This window comes from Prunus avium, chromosome 8, assembly GCF_965620075.1.
Source record: "Prunus avium chromosome 8, drPruAviu1.hap1.1, whole genome shotgun sequence".
Classification (NCBI taxonomy): domain Eukaryota; kingdom Viridiplantae; phylum Streptophyta; class Magnoliopsida; order Rosales; family Rosaceae; genus Prunus; species Prunus avium.
Window position 1 is genome coordinate 22,516,823 of NC_142291.1, and position 10,861 is coordinate 22,527,683.

The window sequence follows — 10,861 nt, forward strand, 5'->3', positions numbered from 1 at the left end:
TAAAGAAGGAGAATGTTTCAAGATGTGATTCAGTAAATCTTTGGCCAAAGTATTTTGAGCTTGATTTAGAAAGTTGTTCTTAATCATGTTCTTTTGAATCACCTGAGGTTATAAATCATATTAGGGGTTTGACATAAACAATCCGTACCCTAATAATATGATTTGAAACATTGTATAAGAGAAGGACCGTATTGCATTGCAATTCCAACTGAATAGGTTCTTCATCTATTCTGGTTAGCTTGGGTAGCCTTGATATATTGCTAGATGTCACTCTTGGCTTGTGGAAGTCCTAGGATTGATTGTGATCGATCCAAATAAAGGAAGAATTAAAAAGGGGTTTTAATTCCAGTTGGTTAGAAAGAGTTCTAATATTTTCCCACTGCCTTGCTAATTAGAACCTAATGGATCGCACACCTTAAATGGTTAACTTTGAGTAATACAAATGAGAATGAGGAAATCAATTTGATTGATTTGATGTGGATGATTTACTACGTGTAAAAACGTATTTGGGCCTCGGTAATAGTTAACGGGAAGCCCAAATGGTTGGGTATCAAGCCCAAGGGCTTAAGACACCTAAATATTATGGTTTAAGTGTCATAAGGCCCAAGTTTGGAAGCCCAATGGGGTTTGGCCGAAAATGCTTAAGTGAATGTGTATGGGAATTGTTTCCATAAGCTCATTAACACACAAACACAATCCAACATCAACCAAATGGGTTTGGGAGATCAAAGAGAGAAAAAAGAGAGTTTTCAAGAGTGAAACACTTTCATCTTTCAAAGTGGTTTAGATTGAAACCAATCTTGAGAATTTTGCACTAGCATCCAAGTATTCTCAAGATACTTATTCTCATCTCAAGGTTCCATTGGTGTGGAGACTTAGAGGCCATATACTTTTGTGGCTCACATGGAGGAGAAAGATCAAGGAGCAAAGATCAAAGATCAAAGAGGAGATCAACAAAGAGGAAATCATCAAGAGAAGACCAAACACAAATTGGTTCATATAATTGCTTCAAGGGTAATTAGATCTTATCCTTTCTCTTGAATTTTCATTTATGAAAAACATATCAATGTTCATGGCTTAAGATACTTGGAAGAAGTTTTGTTTTTGAATTTAAACAACCACTATAGACTTCCGCTGCGATTAATTTGATTAAATGCATGTTTAATATTCAAATGAACTTTGGAAAAATGTTTTGAATTTCCTACACGAATGCCCAGACAAGGGCTCCTCCAAACACTGTTTTTCCAAACTCTTCATATCATCACGGCACGGCCTCAAACTTTGCTGAGGCAATACCGAACTTTTCTGAGGCACTGCCGAACAGAGCAGTGCTGCTAGGAGGCATGATTAGCAGCAAGCTCACTCCGACAGATCATCTGCATGTGGCACAGAGGTCTGACAAGGCAGCGGTAGAGGAGTCCCACAATTTAACTGTGCTCCACGCGGTCTCCGCTACCAATTTGGGCATGCGCCTACTAGCGAGGACAAGGGAGTGTGCCGCGATGAGCGAGGAAATAGCTTCCTTGAAGGCTATGGTGGCGGACTTGCAGAAGCGGCTCTACTGTGCCAATCAGCACGTGGAAGCACTGCAAAGAAAAAATGAGGACCATGTGGAGCTGCTGCAGATTCTACAAGTGCGAGAAAATAGAGGCAAGCCATGATGATGAAGAAGATGAAGAATATTTCTTTTTTTTGTTTTTTGTTTTTTTTATTGTTTTTGTTTTTATTTTGTTTTTGTTGTTTTGTTGTTTTTTTTTTTTTTTTTTTATGCAATGTTTGAAATAAAAAATGTGTTTTAACACTCAGAAATAAACTAACCAACCAAACCACGTAAATAAAAACATAAACTAACTTAACGAAACAAAAACAAAAACAAATCAAAAACAAAGACTCAACAGAAAAGAAAACAAAGAAAATAAAAATAAACTTAATTTAAAAACACACGAATATACAAGCAACTCACGGATGACCAGTTAAGGGCCTCAGAAAACACAGCCAGGGGATCCGGGAAGGTTGGAGGGGTCACAATGGTCCCGCTTAAAACCCAAACTTCTTAGACACCGAAGGTGTCGCCTATAGAACTCCTAGACACTGTATTGACGGAAGTGCTCACTGGAGTTACCATAAGTCAGCTCATATGAAAAATCTTTTTAAAATTTTTAAGATAAGAAACAAAAACAAATTAAGATAAAATGGAACAACAAACCATAAACGAAAATGAACTAAGTACTCTAAACAAATTCAAACAAACAACATAAATTGTTGTACTAAAAGAAACAAACCAATAAACCAAAGAAAAACACAAACAGCACTTTCTATCACCCGTTTATCACCATTTGGACAGATTCGTTTCTCTGTTTTTCAGCTTCGACCTGTGTTCAGTTTTTAGGCTATAACTTTCCAACCGTAAGTCCAAATTTTACGTTCTTTATATGGTTGGATTCAGCATAGAAAAACAAAGAACTCAGCGCGGACCAAAAGGCAAAAACAACTACGAAAATAAACAGAATTCAAAGAAGAGAAAGGATTGAAATGCTCCCCCTTGAAGCGATTAGGTCGAGCATGGATGCACTTGGAGGTCGCGACTTCTCCCACTACTCCACACTTCCTATCTCTGAAGTTGCCATCTCTCTCCATTTTTATTGAGCTATTTACATTGCTAAAACAAACACATACAAAAACTTGAAACGGAATTAAAGGATTACGAAATATATATAAAAAAACTAAAAATGAAAGGGAAAATCAACACAAGTCCAATTCCATGCTTCAAAGCAACAAGCACCAATGGGTTGTGTAAGCTGGGACTTAAACCCAGTTCTCTTGCTTGTTGGGCAATTGTCCTTTTCTGTTGGACTACAAACACAACTTGTCCATTAACGTCATTAACTTTAAAACTTGAAATTGTCTAGTTAAGAAAAAAAATAAAGTAGGAAAGCCAAATAGAATCAAACAATGTTACCGATCCCCGACAACGGCGCCAAAAACTTGTTGCGTCGATACAGCTGCACCAAAATGGATTCAGCTGCATCCTCAACTTGTGATACTCGCAAGTGCACGAGCCGTTTGGTAGTATAGCATATGTAAGTGCGAGGTCGATCCCACGAGGATTGGTGATTGAATGATCCCATTCATTTTCCCTACACAAAACAGAAATGAAAAAGAAAGGAAATAAATAAAATAAGGAAGAAAGAAAATAACTAACTCAAGTAGATAAGTTCCCAAGTTCAATTAGATTAACGGATTGATTCTAGCTAATGTATGATTAAGCCATGGTGTGTGGTCATAACCTTGTGTTCCTAATTCCCTAATTTGATCATTTGTTGTCTAACCTAAAATTAAGCATTAGGAACCCATTAAGCATAGAAGAACAATTTAAACAACCAAGCATGTATCTAATCCCTGTTGTCGAATGTCCATACATACTCTTCCTATTCATAGTTCAATTCGAATTAAAGTATGGTGTCTACTCTTAATTCAAACCAAGATAGCTAACATGCAAGCCTAAATGGTGATCAATCATTCAAACTAGCATATTAACTTATAAGCATAATGAATAAGAACAAAAATCATAATTGAAACTTGGAAACTAATCAAACTTGAGACTAAAGAAAAGAATTTACATAATGAAAAGTAAAGTGGAACTAAGAAAAACTTAAGGAAAATTTCAACACAAAAGATTTCATTACAACAATTGAAAACTTAGAAAGAGAAACTAAGAGAATTTGAGGGAGAGAAGGGAAGGGAGCTCTAGAGAAGTGTTTGAGAGCTCCCCCCTTTGGGGTGTGTTTACAAGCTTGGGAAACCTCACTATATATAGGCCTAAGGAAGCTGAAAATCTGAATTAAGTATGGCTAATGCATACAACACTTGTTTTATAAAATCTGAAATGGTTGATGCACTTCACTAATGCATACAACACTTCCATTATAAAATCTGAAATGGTTGATGCACTTCACTAATAAATCCCACCAGCAGCCCTAGCTCATCTTCATGTCACCATGACCAAGCTTCCAACCAGAAATAATAGCTCATCCTGAGGTCAGCATGACCAGCAACTTCAAGGGCTTACGAATTGGGCTTCCCTTAAGCAAATTAAGACTTTAAGCACTCACACTTGAAGTTCAGAATGTCTTCTTTCCAGCCATATATCATTTGGGCCAATCCAAGGTCGGAGGAGGAAGTTAAGGCTAAAACAAATTGCTAACTCATTTTGCGCGCTGATAAAATCAATCCTGAGCATGGCTCTGTGTTTGCTAGGTAACAGACTCCATATTTATCCAATGGGGCTGAATTTTGGATATGTTATATTACACGCCCATTGGAACAACTTTCATGAAGAATGTGGCCTCATCTGAGCTATGTAGGTTGCTGAAACAAAGCTTGCAATATGACCTACGAAACTGGGCTGGCAGGGGATTGTAGCCAAAATTGAGTTTGTCTTTAAGCTCTTCATCCATTCATCCAAATTAGGCCCTAACATGCATGGATTGCATCATTTACTATCCAAAGCCCTCATTATTACCTAAAGCTCAATGAACTGAAAGATAAACACAAAAAGGATTAAAAGCACAAGTTTAACTCAAAAACATAACCAAATCATAAGCTAGAAGGGTACAAAATGATATGTAAATATGCACCGATCAGTTAGCGGCCGAGATTATCGGCCTGCTCCATGAATATAAGGATTGTTTCGCTTGGGATTACCATAAGATGCCTGGGTTGCCGAGAAGTTTGGTTGAGCATGAGTTAAAAATCAAGGAGGGGTTTAGGCCTTTCCAACAGTCGCCGAGGCGGTTCTCGACCGAAGTGCAGCTTAAAGTCAAGGAAGAAATTGAATGGCTCCTTAAAGCCGGCTTCATTCGGACGGCCCGATACGTTGAGTGGTTGGCCAACATCGTACCAGTTTTAAAGAAGACGGGGGCTTTGAGGGTTTGCACCGATTACAGAAATCTGAATCTTGCAACCCCAAAGGACGAGTACCCCATGCCTATGTCAGACCTCTTGGTAGACGGAGCCGCAAAGCACGAACTACTGTCTTTCATGGAAGGCCATGCTGGTTACAACCAAATTTTCATAGCCGAGGAAGATGTCCACAAAACGGCGTTCCGATGCCCGGGCGCAATCGGAACCTATGAGTGGGTGGTCATGCCATTCGGCCTAAAGAATGCCGGTGCGACATACCAGCGAGCCATGAACCTTATTTTCCACGACCTTATAGGCCGAACCGTTGAAGTATACATCGACGACGTGGTCGTAAAGTCCCCATCCAAAGCCAACCATGTAGGACATCTCCGACAGGCTTTCAACCGAATGCGAGTGCACGGCCAAAAGATGAACCCGAAGAAGTGTGCTTTCGGCGTCACCACCGGGAATTTCCTGTTTCTTAGTTCACCAATGAGGAATCGAGGTAGATAAAAATAAAGTTATGGCCATTATGGCAGCCCCTCCGCCAAGGACCAAGAAGGAGCTCCAGTCCTTCCTCGGTAAGGTCAACTTTTTAAGGCGGTTCATATCCAATTTGGCAGGGAAAATCCAGCCGTTGACCCCCCTGCTCAAACTGAAAGACACGGATCGGTTCGTATGGGGAGCAGAACATCAAGCGCCCCTCGACGATATTAAGAAATATTTATCTCAACCACCTGTCCTTATGCCGCCAAAAAGAGGGAAACCCTTGAGACTTTACACTTCGGCTTCGGAGAGCTCTATCGGCTGTCTGCTGGCTCAAAACAACGAGTCAGAACGAGAGCAAGCAGTGCACTACCTGAGCCGTACACTTGGTCGTTCAGATCATCTCCAAGACCGATCTCATCAAATATATGCTCACTCGGCCGAATTGGGAAGTGGACGATGGCATTGTCCGAATTCACCTTCCAGTATGTGGCCCAGAAGTCGGTCAAGGGTCAGGCATTGGCCGATTTTTTGGCTCACCACCCAGCTCAGGGGCAGGAAGAGGAGTTGGAGGTCGAGATCGGCATGGCCCGCATGGAAAAGAACTACTGGACCATGTACTTCGACGGCTCCAATACCGAGGCCAGGTCCGGAGCCGGAGTCGTGATCAAATCCCCTCAAGGACAAAGGTGGTAATTTGCATTCCAGCTCGATTTCAAATGCACCAACAATTAGGCCGAATACGAGGCACTCATCATCGGTCTCGAGATTCTGAGAGAAATGAAGGCAACCCGTGTCTTGGTCTACGGTGATTCTCAGCTGGTGATTAACCAATTGACCGGGGAATACCAGTGCACGAGCGAAAATTTAACTATGTATTATGTGACGGCCCTCAATGCGGCCGACGAATTTTCTAGGATTTCCTTTGTCTACGTACCGCGCGCCGAGAACCATGAGGCCAATGAGATGGCCCAGGTGGCGTCAGGCGTGAATATTCCGGACGATGACCACGATCGTGTGATAAGAGTCGAGAGGCATACCTTGCCAGCTTTGGCTGAACGAGGAATGACAACGCAAGTATCAACGGCCGAGGTCATCGACGAAGTCAACACGGCCGAGGCCGATTGGCGCTACCCCATAGTAACGTATCTGCGCGACCCCTTCGGCAGCCATGAGAGGACCACGCGTTTCCAGGCTCGGTGTTATTTGATTTATCAAAATGAGCTGTATCGAAAGGGATCGGACGACTTATTGCTCCTATGTCCCAGCGCCGGAGACATCAAGGTTATCATGACCGAATCCCACGGGGGGATTTGTGGCGCTCACCAGTCTGGCGTCAAAATGAGGTGGTTGGTTCGAAGGCACGGCTATTACTGGCCGACCATCTTAAAAGATTGCATAGAGTATGCGAAGGGGTGTATCAAATGCCAGATCTACGGCCCCATACAAAGGGTACCGGCCGAAGCCCTCCACCCGGTTACCAAACCATGGCCGTTCAGGTGTTGGGTCGTGGATATCATCGGCAAAATCTATCCGGCCGCGTCCAACCAACATGCATGGATTTTGGTGGCAACTGACTATTTTACTAAATGGGTTGAGGCGGAGTCCTATCGGTCGATTTCTAGCGCACATGTGGTGAAATTCTTCGAGAAACACATCGTCCACAAGTTCGGTATACCTGAAACTATCACGGCCGACAACGGCCCAGTTTTCACATCGGCCGAAACCCGAGAGTACACCGAAAAAATAGGGATCAAATTAGTTCACTCAACACCTTACTACCCCCAGTCTAACGGACAGGCCGAGGCGAGCAACAAGGTAATCAAGGGCATCCTTGAGAAGATGATTGAGGAAAAACCAAGGGCATGGCACGACTTACTCCCTGAAGCCCTTTGGGCTTATCGAGTCACGAAACGATCGGCCACGGGCACATCTCCTTATGCCTTAACCTACGATAATGATGCCATCGTTCCGATGGAGTGAAAGGTTCGGTCTCTCCGCGTGGCCGAGCAGCCTGGTAAGGAAAGGAAGGACTACGCGCAAGCTATGGCTCAGGAGTCAGAAGACTTGGAGCAGTCCAGACTCGATGCTTATAACCTAATGCAGGCGCATAAGCAAATCGCGGCAAGGGCCTATAACAGAAAGGTCAAGCAAAAGACTTTCACCGAAGGCGACTTGGTATGGCGAGCCGTGCTTCCTATCAGGACTAAGGACCCTCGGTTCGGCAAATTCTCACCTAATTGGGAGGAGCCGTTTGTTATCGAACGAATCCTTGGCCGAGGCGCATTCCAATTAAGGGATAGGGATGGAGAATGGCACAACCTACCAATAAACAGCCAGTATTTAAAGAAGTATACCCCGTCATTATGGGAGACGGCCGAGAATGGATTATGAGGTTTTTACGACTGGAAGTAAACAACACAACGAAGATAAAAGACAAGGCATGCTTTCAGAAAAAAGGAAAGTGGAATCATACTTCATTTATTTAAAAGGGGGTCACGTTGACAAAGGAGCGGCCAGGTCATGGCCGATTACAACATATAGATATACATAAAGAAAGATTGCATCCTAAAATCTACGAACATCAGCTTCGTGGTCCCCTCGCTGGATAGACAGATGTTTCTTCCTGAGACTAGGGGTGGCACTCCGGACACGGGTATGACTAGGGGAACCCAGGGCCGTCATTCCGCCCAAGGGAAGGGGCGGCACTCTGGACACGAGTGCGACCAGGCGAACCCAAGGCCGTCATTCCGGCCGGGGTAAGGGGCGTCACTCTGGACATGGGTGCAACCCGGGCGCCCAGCCGAATGAACACGGCCATGGCCACGTTGGAATCATCGTACCAGACCCTCCCATCTTCATCAATTGCATTGCAATTTCTCCTCGGCCTCATAGGGAGGAAGGTCATCTTCCTCCAGGGCTGGGAAGGAATCTCAGCCACGTTTTGGTTTTGGCTCACGTCGACTTTCCAAGGCGAATGACAGTCGGTGGACAGCAGGGGAGGAAGAGCCATCTAATTATGGCCAAACGGCCAAGTCGTGAGGTTCAGCGGATTTGCCTCCCCGGTTTTTGGAAGGGCTACAATGGGGGTCATTGGAGCAGGTTAAAATGAAGGGGAGAAGGAGTAAAGGAGGAGCAAGGCCCAGGGTTCACTAAGCAGGAGGAGAGCTTCAGAGCAGGAGGCGTGAAAGAAAAATGAAGGAAGGCAGGGTTTTTATACTAGCCTTGGAATTCAAAGCAGGAGGTGTGATCCTCGAAAGACGAAACGGCCTGACAACACATTTGGGGCACGCGAGGGTGTGTTTGAGACCTGGGGGCCGACGTTTTGGTTGGCGAGGCAAAATGATGTCTCGCACGAATCGAGAGCAAGATGACGTGTCGGAAGCCCAGAGACCGTCGTTTCATTTGACGAGGCGAGGCGACACCTCGCGTTAGCCTGGGCAATGATGGCCTGCACGACGTGCTTGGGCATTAAATGCGCCGACTGTCCTGCGTATTTAATGCACCAGTTGTCAATCACTTCCGAAGGAATGCAAAGGGTCCATCCCCTGGAATCCATTCGGCCCCTACCCATGCCAAGACCGAAGAATCCGGGGATGTGGGGGCAATATTTGTGCCTAATAAATCACGGCCATGAACTGACCGAAGGGGCCCCTTTTTCTCGGCCCTAACACTTGCTCGTAAAACTAAAGCGCGGCGTTTCGCCAAGATGTTTGGCCTTCCTAAAAAAGCAAAGGGAAAATTGCGAGGGCATGATCATCTCGGCCTTGATTATAGGCCGAGGCCGAAGTCGAACAAAATCACGGCCAAAGGTACTAACGTCAGATCATCAAGTGGCAGCAGGGTCCCACGCTTCATTTAATGAAGCAACGCCTCTGTTTATTGTAGCAAACCCACTGGCCACGAATAAGCATTTAATGCACGAGGGAAGGTGGGAAGTGACTGAAGTCAAGTCAGGATTTGGTGATAGGAATCAGAGTGATTAGACGCAAACATTCTCACAAGAATTCTTGCAGTTTGAGAGATTGGGTCACCAACTATCAGAACAATAAATGCGTCTCCACGGCCAGAAGCGCAGAACCCACGATTAGGGCGGCGGCCGAGATTCACCGGGATTTATGGGGTCACACCACCATGCTTCACAATCCCAAATGTCGATTGGACTACCCATTTGCTCTAATCAGGCTCCACCATGCAAATTTTTAGCCTCGATTACTCCTCCAAGAACTCTTCCTATAAATACAATGCTCAAGCTACATTCACAGGGTTCAAACACCAAACAAAAGCCTCCCACGGAGCAAATTATATTTTTCTGTAATGCACTTTCAATATCTTTACTTGCTTTCCTAGGAGTAGTGTTAATTTGTAAGGAAAATCCATTCATCAATATATCATACGACCCTTGATTTTCAAGGCGCCGGAGCATCATCTCTGTTACTCATTCATTCACCCCATATATCATACGACCGTCGCTCACTGAGCAGCGCGCCGGAGCACCGCCCAAAACCCACCATTTTCACCACCCCTAAACGGCCTTGTAGCTCAGGTCGTGAACCTAACAGCTGAGATCAATTCCTCTCTCGGCTACAATCGTTTGATTAGAAGACGAGTTCAAACAGGCGCACCACTTGACCATTCTATCCACATCAACATCTCGACGCACGGTAGACCGTGCTAGCACGCCCGCGCACAACCGCACTGCATCCAAAAGCAGGAAGCCACGTGTCAACGCACATCCCCTCGGCCCGGAACCCCAGGCCGTGAGATTTGCGCAGCAGACAGATGTTAGAATTCATACTCCATTCTCAATGGCAGACATGAATGAGGTCTTGGAGAGGCAAGAGCGAGAAACTAGAGAAAGAAGGTGTAGACGAGCTGCAGGCAAAAGGGCGCAAAGAGAACTAAATCCGCAAATTGTCACAGCAGTGGCTTTGCTTGATGAAGAAAACCAGAGCCGCTGTGGTTCACGGGAAGGCCGTGGCCCGAATGTTAACAGACATATTCTCGGGGTAAGAATCTTCTGGAAGATTATTTTATCCCAACTTCTCTGTACTCTGATGGTCATTTTCGAGCGCGGTATAGAATGCAACCCCATTTGTTCAATAAAGTCATGCATGATATTTGCAATTATGATGAATACTTTGTTCAAAAGAAAAATTGTGTCGGAAATTTGGGACTTCTTCCTGAGCATAAGTTCACAGCCGTTATACGAATGTTGGCGTATGGGTCATCTGCTGATCAGGTGTATGAGATTGCCCGGATGGGGAAGTCCACTACTTTGAAGAGCTTGGTGAGGTTTTGTGATGCAGTCGAAACTCTGTACACCAGGGACTACCTGCGCAGACCTACGCCCAGGGACCTGCAACGGCTTCTACAAAAAGCCGAAGCTCGAGGATTTCCATGAATGGTTGGTAGCATCGACTGCATGCACTGGCAGTGGAAGAATTGCCCAATTGCTTGGCAAGGAGATTAT